The 12,209-nt window shown below is 39.4% G+C and overlaps 1 pseudogene; it reads left to right on the forward strand.

Annotated features, from left to right (window-relative positions):
• Nucleotides 1-1,262: 1,262 nt before the first annotated feature.
• On the forward strand, nucleotides 1,263-11,529 carry LOC102277037 (sorting nexin-6-like; annotated as a pseudogene).
• Nucleotides 11,530-12,209: the final 680 nt, after the last annotated feature.

Genomic DNA, 12,209 nt, shown 5'->3' on the forward strand with positions numbered 1-12,209 from the left:
TCCTATTTGGAACCAGTCTGTTGTTCCATGTCCAGTTCTAACTGTTGCTTCCTGACCTGCATATAGGTTTCTCAAGAGGCAGGTCAGGTGGTCTGGTATTCCCATCTTTTGAAGAATTTTCCACAGTTTATTGTGATCCACACAGTCAAAGGCTTTGGCATAGTCAATAAAGCAGAAATAGATGTTTTTCTGGAACTCTTGCTTTTTTGATGATCCAGTGGATGTTGGCAATTCAATCTCTGGTTCCTCTGCCTTTTTCAAAACCAGCTTGAACATCTGGAAGTTCATGGTTCATGTATTGCTGAAGCCTGGCTTGAAGAATTTTGAGCATTACTTTACTAGTGTGTGAGATGAGTGCAATTGTGTGGTAGTTTGAGCATTCTTTGGCATTGCCTTTCTTTGGGATTGGAATGAAAACTGACCTTTTCCAGTCCTGTGGCCACTGCTGAGTTTTCCAAATTTGCTGGCAAACTGAGTGCAGCACTTTCACCGCATCATCTTTCAGGATTTGAAATAGCTCAACTGGAATTCCATCACCTCCACTAGCTTTGTTCGTAGTGATGCTTTCTAAGGCCCACTTGACTTCACATTCCAGGATGTCTGGCTCTAGGTAAGTGATCACACCATCGTGATTATCTGGGTCGTGAAGCTCTTTTTTGTACAGTTCTTCTGTGTATTCTTGCCACCTCTTCTTAATATCTTCTGCTTCTCTTAGGTCCATACCATTTCTGTCCTTTATCGAGCCCATCTTCGCATGAAATATTCCCTTGGTATCTCTAATTTTCTTGCGGAGATCTCTAGTCTTTCCCATTCTGTTGTTTTCCTCTATTTCTTTGCATTGATCGCTGAGGAAGGCTTTCTTCTCTTCTTGCTATTCTTTGGAACTCTGCATTCAGATGCCTATATCTTTCCTTTTCTCCTGTATACTCATGTCAAAATTTATGAAAATTTATCTATACACAGAAGTAATGCCTCATTAAAAGTATAGTATAAAACAGAGCACCAGGGACTTCCCTGGGGTCCAGTGGTTAAGAACCTACCTTCCAATGCAGGGGATGAAGATTCAAATCGTGGGTTGGGTAACTAAGATCCTACATGCCATGGGGCAACTAAGCCCATGTGTGCCACAATTAGAGAAATTCCATGTGCTGCAAAAAAGGCAACACACAAAAAAGGAGCCCCCATACTGCAGTGAACAGAGCACAGTTTCCCTACATCTCATTGTGTATAAAACATATTGCCCCTCCTGCCTCAGAGCAGCCATGATGGAAGATCTGGACAACAGCCCCAACTTCCTCTCAGGAAGGATCTTGGACCTAAAGCAATAAATGGAGATTTTCAAAGTGAAAATTTTCAAAGTGATGCTGCTTTATGGGTGGACATATCTGATTCTCTTAGTGAGAGAGATAAAGTAAAATTCATTGTTCACACAGAGTTCATTGCCAAATTTTAAATAAAATGAGTTTTCTGTTGTTGGACAGCATGAGAAATTTACCTGGCTTAATGATTCCTTTGTTGAAAATGAAGACTATGCAGGTTACATTATCCATCCAGCACTGCTGAGACCTGATTGTGATGCTTCAAGCGAAGAAGTACAGAAACTTGGAAAAGGGTCTATGACAAAGGAAGAATTCATAAAGATGAAACAGGAGTTGGAAGCTGAGTATTTGGCAATATTCAAAAAGACCGTGGCAATGCACGAAGTGTTCCTGTGTCATGGGGCAGCACATCCTATTTTAAGGAAAGATTTAAATTTCTACATCTTCTTGGAATTTAATAAAGATTTGTGTGTGGAAGGAAAAAAATAAAAAAGAGAAACTTGAAGATTTCTTTAAAAACATGGTTAAATCAGCAGATGGAGTAGTTGTTTCTGGAGTAAAGGCTGTAGATGATTTCTTTGAGCATGAATGAATATTCCTTTTAGGATATCATAACCAAGTGGAGGGTACATCTACTAAATCTGATAGGATCAAGATCCCACAAAAGCGCTGGCTATGATTGCAATAGAATTGGTTCTTCATCATCTGCTTTAGGAACTCAGGATTCAACAGATGTATGCAAGTTTTTTTCTTAAAGTTTCAGAACCATTTGATAAAACAGGAAAAATAGAAGCACAGGTATCAGCTGATGAGGACCTCAAACTTCCTGATCTTTTAAAATATTACTTAATAGAATTCAAACTGCTAAGGATATCCTCTATCGGAGATGTAGGTCACTAGTGGATTATTAAAATGCTAACAAAGCACTAAGTAAAGCAGGATAGAAAAATAAAGATGCTCTGCAGGCTGAAATGTCCCAAACAATTATGCTGTCAGAAACTTGAAAAAATATCTGAATCTGCAAAACAAGAATGTACAGATTTTTAAACAAAAAGAGTCACTGCATTTGGGAAAAAAAATCAGTGTAACTGGCAGAGAGAGAACTGAAGCACGAAAAGGGTAACCATAGTTGCTACAGAATTGCCTGGAGATGTTATGGAGACACATAAGCCACACGCTATCTTCCTTAAAAAGGGCTGCCTTCCTTCAGATTCAATTCTTTTAACAATTAAAACAATTTTTTTTCTATTTTTTTGGTCACACTGCGTGGCATGTGAGATCTCAGTTCCACAACCAGAAATTAAACCCGCCGCCCGGCAATGGAAGCACAACATCTTACCTGGACCACCAGGGAAGTTCCCAGATTTAATTTTTTTCTTAATTATGTGAGGCATTTACTGCTCACTGGAAGCAAAAGAAACAGATGATAAAGGGCATCTACTCTCCTCTTTTTCTGAGAAACAATGGCCTGGTGCCACCCACGGGACCTGCAGACCTGCGGACCTGCGCCTCGCGCCCTCCTTGTCTTCAGATACCCAAAGTGCTGTCTTTTTAAAAGTAACCTCTAGAGCTGTGTTTATTTTTTAAATAGTATCCCTTATGGTTGTCAATCTTTGGGCAGGAGGAGAAGGGGCCGACAGAGGAAGAGATGCTGGATGGCATCACCGACTCGATGGACATGAGTTTGGGTGAACTCTGGGAGTTGGTTATGGACAGGGAGGCCTGGCATGCTGCAATTCATGGGATCGCAAAGAGTCAGACACGACTGAGTGACTGAACTGAACTGAACTGAACTGAATGCCTCAAGTTTAACCCTTTCAAAATACATTGCTCAAACAAGGTGAGATTGCCGTTTCGAGTTTTTTTTTTAATTGTTTTTTTTTTAAAAAAACATTGTACACCACCTTAGTTCACTCTTGTATCCTGGCAAAGCATCTTAATCAGACTTATTTTTAATTAATAAACATTTCTTAGGAGGTTTGGGACAGACTTTATGTAATTTTTATAAGTATGATTTCTGAAGAAAAGCAAATGTATCAGTATGTTTGTCTTAAACTTATAGACTAAATCAATTATTGTCAAATAAACAGTGGTAACAGTGAAATAAACAAACACCTTGCCTTCTACATTCCAGAGCACAGCTGCTTCCCCTAGTTGTCAGCTGCCCAGGGGCAAAGGCTGTGTCTCTCTGGTTCTTAATCTCTAGCATCTAGTACAGTACCTGGGACACAAGTTCTCAATGGGCAGTGAAGAGGACTAGGTATTTCCTCTGGAATTTACACTTTGGGAATTCCCATAGAATTCAAATGTTTAAGCAGCTTGCTAAACATTTATCAAATTGCCCAAAGTGGAAGAGCCATATCAGGAAGCTTAAGTTAAAAAAAGAAGTTTGTGCAGAAGTCAGTTCTCAGTGGTTCCAATTTTATATTTAACCTTAAAAAAAGTGAAGAAATTACATTGATTTGCTAACTGAAGTTGTTCTGATGTCAACCAACTTTGAGTAGCGTGTCTACAGGGAAGAAAGAAGCTCTAAGAGAACAAAGGACTAGTAAGAAGAACATCTATGAAAATAGCAAGCTCTTAAGCTGTAGATTGCAACTGTGGGCTTAGTATTATGACTTCATTAATACATATAGTTGGGAGAGTGCATATAATAGTGTATTCTCACAGCTCACATCGCTTGTTCACCTTTGATAGATGATCTTTCCTCCTACTGCCCCCTCCATTAAAACCAGCTAATGCTAACACTCACAACTTCCATCCCCTTGGTCTCTAAATTTTATTATAACCAATAGCCTTTCCAAGTTTCTTATGTTAATCAGGGGCTTCCCTGGTGGCTCAGAGGTTAAAGCGTCTGCCTGCAATGCAGGAGACCTGGGTTTGATCAGATATGGCCTTACTGCTTTCAGATGAACTTCTCCACTTCTGTTCTCACCCCATCTCCTTCCTCTTTCACCTGTCCTTGATCCATGTTTTCATTTTCCTCACCCCAAATAAATCTATCCTTGAATCTCTTTCTCCTAAAATGCCAATCCCCTTTCACTCTTCAACCCATCATCTTTCCAAAGCTTCCTTCTCTGGTTTTTCCTATCTCAGTTTATGGAGTCACTGTCTACTCAGTCTCTCAAGCCAAAAACTTTGCAATTATCTTTAAGTCCCTATCTCCCATATCAAGTTGATCTTCCAGGCTTGTGACCAGTTGAATTGTATTTCAGAAATATCTTGTGAATACATTTCTCTGCTATCTCTTCTCTTCTCTGTTTTGGCTTAGACCATGATCATCACCCTGAACTATTCCAACAATCACTAGATACTTCTTTCTACCAGGCATCTTCCATTCTGTAGCCCAAACTTCTACACCTGCCCCACCACTGCCACCACCAGAATTATCTTTCTGGAATATGAATCCAGTTGGGTCACTCCTCTGCTCAAACTTTGACTCTGCATTGCCTATAGGACAGAGGCCAAGCGCTTGGGTGTGGCACTAACTGCCCATCATTCAAACTCCACATCACTTACCCGAGGCTGCCGCCACGTTGACTTGCCTGTTGTCCTGTGCTCTGTGAAGCCACATATGTCTTCATATGTTGGTTCTTCCGTCTGAAATGCCCTTCTCCTTCTGGAAAATTTCTACTTGTTCTTCAATGCAGCTTAAGTATCACCACTTCTGAGAGGGCTGTGTTCCCCTCTAAAGAGTTGGGTGGTCCCTCCTATATGCTCCTGGCATTTTGTTTATACTTTCTTTTTTTAAAAAAGGGTTTTGCCTCTTTAAAAAGTTATTTATTTATTTATATGTATTTGGCTCCACCAGAGATTAGATATTAGGCATGTGGGTTCTTTCATTGCAGCATGTGGGATCTAGTTCCCTGACCAGGGATAGAATCCGGGCCCTTTGTACTGGGAGCCTGGAGTCTTAGCCGTTGAAACACTAGGGAAGGCCTTGTTCCTATTTTCATCTTAACGTTTATAATGTTGTTTTAAAGTGTTTTGAGAAATCAGTTTTCCTCTACTACCTCTCTATAAACTAAACTGATTCAGGACAGGAATCAAATTTACTTGTCTTGTATCTGTTATGCCCAGAGCAATAACTGGCATCTAGTAGAGACCAATAAACATTTGTTGAGTGAGTGACTGAACCAGCAGCAGTTTTCTCTTGGATAGTACCAGGCAGCTTGTGTGAAGTTAATACTACTTCTTCAAATGTGCAAGAGAAAGTGCATTGAGTAGATATGCTAGAACTGCAGGGTAACACACCCCAAAGACAAATGCAAATGATATTTGCTCTTTTTCTATTATTTGGATTAGCTGATGTTTTAGATGAATTTCTATTTAGGATGAACTCTACCTCTACCTCTACCTTCTCCCTGTAATGTTGATCTAGGTGAGTATACAATCCTTTCCTTAGATCATCCACACCACTGTACCTCTCGCCCAGAACAAATCGTGAGGTCATAAACACTGCCTCATTCTGAGATAGCAGATTTAGGTGCTCTTTCCTGGACTATTGTGAGTCATACTCGACAGAAGTTGGCACAGATTTACTTACAGTTTTCCTGGCTGAAAGATTTATTTTAAATGTTTGCTGTTTTCACCTTCTAATTCTGAAATCCGTTTTTTTTTTTCTTTCTGTTTTTTTCACTCCTACGTCTCAACCCTAGGAATAGGGACTGGCACATAGTAGGTATTTGATAAATAGTTGTTGAATGAGTGAACATTTTTAAAATTTTCAGACACATCATACTTCCCTGGGAGCTCAGTGGTAAAGAGTCAGCCTGCCAATGCAGGAGACATGGGTTTGATCCCTGATCCAGGAAGATCCCATAGGCTGCAGAACAACAAAGCCTGTGTACCACAGGCTGAGCCTATGTGCCACAGCTACTGAAGCTCGAGCACCCTAGAGCCAGTGCTCCACAACAAGAGAAGCCACCACAATCAGAAGCCTGTGTAGTGTAACTAGAAATTAGCCCCTGCTCTCCACAACTAGACAAAAGCTCACACAGCAACAGAGACCCAGCATGGCCAAAAATAAATAAATAAAATTATTTTTAAAAAATATATATATAAACTCTTAAATAAATAAAACAGATGCCCATGTACATAATAAACAGATTCAGCAAAGTTGCAGGATACAAAATCAAGACACAAAAATCAGTTGCATTTTGATACTCTAACAATAAACAATCCAAAGAAAATAATCCCATTTGTTGTTGTTGTTTAGCTGCTAAGTTGTATCCGACTCTTTTGTGACCTCATGGAAGTAGCCCTCCAGGCTCCTCTGTCCATGGGACTTCCCAGGCAAGAAGACTGGAATGGGTTGCCATTTCCTTCTCCAAGAGGTCTTCCTGACCCAGGGATCAAGCCCAGGTGTCCTGCGTTGCAGGCAGATTCTTTACCACTGAGCCACCTGGGAAGCCTAATCCCATTTATAACATCAAAAATAATAAATCACTTAGGAATAAATGTATTATGTGTATATATTTAATGTATATAGATAAATGTATCTTTTTATATATTAATTTTTCCCTGTATATTATGATGTTTTGACATCTTAAAAGACCTTTCTGGCTGGGTTGAGACTGCCCTTCCTGGGCTAGCCAATTTTTAGAGAAAGTAAAAAAAACCCAGCTGGAAGCATGCCTTTGGTATGCAAACTAACCACTTGGCAGTCCTGCCTCCTCCATCTAGCTAGTGCAGATATTCCTTTGCCTTATCATTCCAGGACTAGATACCAGGCAACCAGAGACCATCTCTATAGCCCAAAGTCCACCAAAATTACTCGAACTAACCAACCCTAAGTTGCTTACCTTTCCCGGCCTTGCCTTTTCCATGGAAATCCCAAGAAATTCTACAGCTTAAACTTTCCTCTCACTCCTGTCTTCTGCCTCCTGATCACCCTGGTGTTTCCCCATGTGGTCCCACGTGGGGTGCCTCCTGTTTCTAGCATGGGTGAATATAATAAACTTTATTTTTCCTGAGCATATCCTCTATCTCTTCTTGTGGTTACACCTGAGTGACTGTCTTATCAATAAAATGCAAAACAAGAAACCTAATCAAGAAACTAAAGACTTGTACACTCTAAAACAATGCTGAAAGAAATTAAAGAAGACAAATCAGAAGATGTCCCATGTTCATAGATTAAAAGACTTAATATTGTTGAAAAGTCCATGCTACCCAAAGTGATCTACAGATTCAATGCAATCGCTATCAAAATCCCAATGGCCTTTTTTGCAAAAATAGGAAAAGAAACTTAAAATTCATATGCAATCTCAAAAAACCCCTGAATAACCAAAACAATTTTGAAAAAGAAAAACAAAAATGGAAGCCTTGCACTTTCTGATTTCAAAACATATTAAAAAGTTGCAGGGACTTCCTTGGTGGTCCAGTGGTTAAGAATTCATCTTCCAGTGCAGGAGATGTGGGTTCAATCCCTAGTCAGGGAACTAAGATCCCATATGCTGGTGGGACAACTAAGCCTGCACACCACAGCGAGAAAAGCAGCGCAATGAAGATCCAGCATGGACAATAATTAAATAAAAGTTCATTTGTTAAAAAAGAGGAAGAAACTACAGTAATCCAAACAGTATGGTTTTGGCATAAAGACAGACATATAACTGATGAGCAGAATAGAGAACCTGCTAAAAAACCCTCAAATATATATATAGCCAAATAATCTTTGAAAAAGGTGCCGAGGCCACACAATGTGGAAAGAATAATGTCAACAGATAGTATTATGATAGCTGGATATCCATGTGCAAAAGAATAAAATTGGACCCTTACTTTACACCAGATACCAAAATTAACTAGAACTTAATTAGATACCTGCATATGAGATCTGAAACTGGAAGAAAATATAGAGGAAAGCTTTATGATACCGGATCTGGCAATGGTTTTCTGGATATGGCACCAAAAGCACAGGCAACAAAAGCAAACAGAGACAAATGGAACCACATCAAACTTAAAAACTTCTGTGCAGCAAAGGAAACAATAAACAGATTGAAAAGGCAACCTATAGAATGGGAGAAAACATTTGCAAAAGATATATCTGATAACAGATTAATATATAACATATATATGAAGCTAACAACTCAACAATAAAAAAATCTAATTAGAAAATGGTCAGAGGGCTTTAATAGATATTTCTTCAAAGAAGATTTACATATAGCCAACAAGGATATGGAAATATTTTAAGCATTACAGTCATTAGGGAAATGCAAATCAAAACTATAATCACCTGACACCTATTAGGAAAGCCACTGTCGAACCACAGCAAACAACAGAAAATAAGTGCTGGTGAGGATGTGGAGAACTGGAGCACTTGTGCCCTGTTGGTGGGAATGTGCAGCCACTAAATGTAAATATAAAATCATATGGAGGTTCCTTCAAAAATTAAAAATAGAACCATCATGATCTAGCAATCCCACTTCTGGGTATTCATCCAAAAGAATTGAAAACAAGTTCTCACAGAGATATTTGCACATCCATGTTTCTTGCAGCATTATTCATAACAACCAAGAAATAGAGACAATGCAGTTGTTTGTCAACAGATGAATGGATAAAGAAAATGTAGAATGTAAATACAATGGAACATGACTCAGTCTTTATAAAAAGGAGAGACTCTGCTTTGGGAAAGCAAGTGTTCTTACTTGCTGCAGGTAATAAATCCTTCCTTCTCTGGAAAAAAAAAGAAGGAAACATTTTCTTATGCTACAGAATGGATGAACTTTGTAGATATCATGTTCAGTGAAATAATTCAATAACAAAGAGAAAAATACTGTCTGATTCCACTTTTATGAGATATCTAAAATAGTCAAACTCTTAGCAACAGAAAGTAGAATAGTGGTTGCCAGGGACTGGGAGAAGTGGGAAAGAATTGTTCAGTATGTAGTTTCAGTTTTGCAAGATGAAAAAGTTCTAGAGATGTGCTTTGTGCATATAGTTAACACTACTGTACTGCACACCTAAGGTTAAGATGGTAAATTTTTTTTGATCTATGTTTTTGATCACACACACACACAATGAATAGAGTTGCTGGCTGATGTGTATCTTCAACTTTAGAAGATAAAACTAAATTGTTTCCAAAGTGGTTGTGCCGATTATACTCTATCCAGCAGTATATAAGAATTTTGCTCCTTATCCTCACCAACATTTGGTATTGTCATCCTTTTTAAATTTGGCCAATCTATGGATAATTTTAATTTGCATTTTATTGATTACTATAGAGTTTGAACATCTTTTCAGATGTTAATTGACTATTTGGATTTCCACTTAAGTGAATGACCTATTCATGTCTTGCCCACAATAAAAAATGATTTTTAAATCAATTCTTTATATATTCTGTCCACAAATTCTTTGTAAGTTATTGAATAACAAATATCTCCTAGTTCATGGCTTATCATTTTTTTGATGAAGGCCTTTAAAGAAAACACATTTTTAATGTAGTCAAATTTACCCATCTCTTCTATTATGGTTTACTCTATTTACATCTTGTTTTAAGAAATTTTTCTTTACCCGTAAGTCATAAAGACATGTTTTGTGGAATTGAGTTTTGAAGAAGCGCAAAAATGGAATAAGAATCCATCAAAAGAGGTACTTTTTCTTTACATAGAAGGCGGATGCCGAAGGTGGTCCATCTACACAGAATTAGAGCTGATGCTGCTTCAGAGAGAGTTGATCTAACCACAGGAAGGGTTTCCTATCTATGATAGCTTATTGAAGCAATGGAGTCTATTTCACTCTGCTTGGGAGTGGTAGTGGTTGCTTGGGGGTTGATGAATACTAGAGAGATAATTCAACTGGAGAGGAGAGACTAAGAGTCAAAGGACAGACAAAAGAATTCTCCAGTTCTCAGTGAGCCTAAATATATCACTAACAAGGTGCGAGGCACAAACTGAAAATAGAGTGTACCACCGTATCCAGGTCTCCCTGTCTCTGCTGGCATCCTTACCCCTCATCCTTCGCCTGGAACTTTCTATCTAGTGAAAATAAAACAATCTAAAGAGAACATGGCCAAAACCACAGTGGAAAGGATAAAAGGTAAAGCTTTGAGAGTTAGAAATACTCTTCTTGAGGAACAACAGAAGTGTGGATTTATCTTCCCTGGAATCTTTAAAAGTTACACTAAAACAGCTTTGAGTGGAAAAAGGAGGAAACCTCTGGAGCTATTTGGATCCCTGTGGAGGACTTTTATTAGAGCAGAGGGCCAGGGAGGGAGGGAGTCTCATGATTGGATCAACTGAAAAGTCCTTCTCCTTCAACTTGACCCAAGGTGGCTGCCCCAGTGAGGAGAACATTTCAGAAGGAGTCAGCGGACAAGGTTTGGGGAAGAAGAGGAGACAGACAGAAAGACTGGCCTCTCGAGCTCCTAAAGCAAAACAGAAGGAGTGGAATGAGAAGAAAAGCTCTAGAGGGGTAGACAGAGAGACAGGATGAATGACATTCCTGGCTCCTCCAAAGGGATGTCACCGTCAGTCTTTAGTTTTTCATCCTAGGCAAGAAGGGGAGCAAGAGAGGAGGGACGATGCAATGTAAATTATTACACAGCCCTTGGCTTTCAGAGTCCTGCCAGTAAAAGAGGTTTATGGAGTGAAGCTTCGAGAACAGAGTTCTAGAAAATGCTCACACCACCTTCAGGCACATTTCTTTACATTTGTGCACTCGTGCATGGACCCCCTCCATGTGAATACTCAAGACATCCATGTCCATAGAAAGAACAGGTATGCAATAGCATGCAACATAATTTCACTACACTTTTCAGATACAATCCTGTCCATTCTTGTGTTTCCACATAGGCTCCAGGCTAGATCCAACCACTGACGTGGGTTTTATTCAGGTTTGCATGGTTGAGAGGAGCAACTATAAAGGTGATGAGGAGTTGCAGAAATCTCCACTAAGCGTTCCAAATTGAATTCAGTAAACGATTGTTCTTGAGGAAGGACGTGAGGAAAGCAGTGATTCACACAGACTATTTTAACTATGTAGATGGAGTTAAATTTTGATTCACTAGAAGCAGAGACTGGAGAGGAGGCAATGCTGTTGAACAGACACAAAAGATGAGTCTCGGAAACATCAGATGAAAAATTAGGGCTGTGACAATAAAGACCAGACAGGTTGAACCTGGGGTAATGTCTATCTGTCTCCTGTTTCTTTCTTTCTATTTCCAGATTCCTGGGAGTCAGGATGCAGCCAGGAGCTGGAGGAAAGAGATCTTTGATCGTATGCTTCTTCATGCTCTAAGGACGCCCTGCCTGGGTTTCTCAAGAGCTTACTCAGAGGCCTGCAGGTAAGTACCTTGGAGCCAAACTGTAGCAAAGTCCTGGTTGTTGTGGGGCAGCTTCTGAGACAAGCTGAGAAAGCAAAGGGGAAGGGAGACTCGGGCTGTTGACAGGGCAACTCCGTCACTTCCCCCCTGCAACCCTGCTGTGGTTGGCTCTTACACCACCTACACTATTGTGACCTTCCTTTCTTCACTTGATTTCAGAGTTAATGGTCAGGAAGGGACTTCAGGCATTCATGCTTCAGTGGTAAGAACATCTAGGACAAGCATGCAGAAGTCTTCCATACATTTAAAAGCAATGACAGAGTCATCATTGAGCCTTGTCATACGATCATTTTAATTGTATTTGTATTTCTTAGCCATTTATTGCTTGAACCATATGCAATTGCTGACGTATTTGGCCATTTTGGTCTACAAAAACCATAATCTCATAGATTTCAACTGAATATTAAGAACATTTTGTGTGCTTAATAGGACTAGGAGGCGATTTGGTGTAGTGGTTAAAAATCAGAGCCAAATTGCTTTCCTTCTCCCAGATCAGCTCCACCATCTAATCTTAAATAAGTTGTTTAACTTCTCTGCATCTTCATTTCCTCATCCCTAGACTAAAGATAATA

Source organism: Bos mutus, chromosome 5 (assembly GCF_027580195.1).
Source record: "Bos mutus isolate GX-2022 chromosome 5, NWIPB_WYAK_1.1, whole genome shotgun sequence".
NCBI lineage: Eukaryota > Metazoa > Chordata > Mammalia > Artiodactyla > Bovidae > Bos > Bos mutus.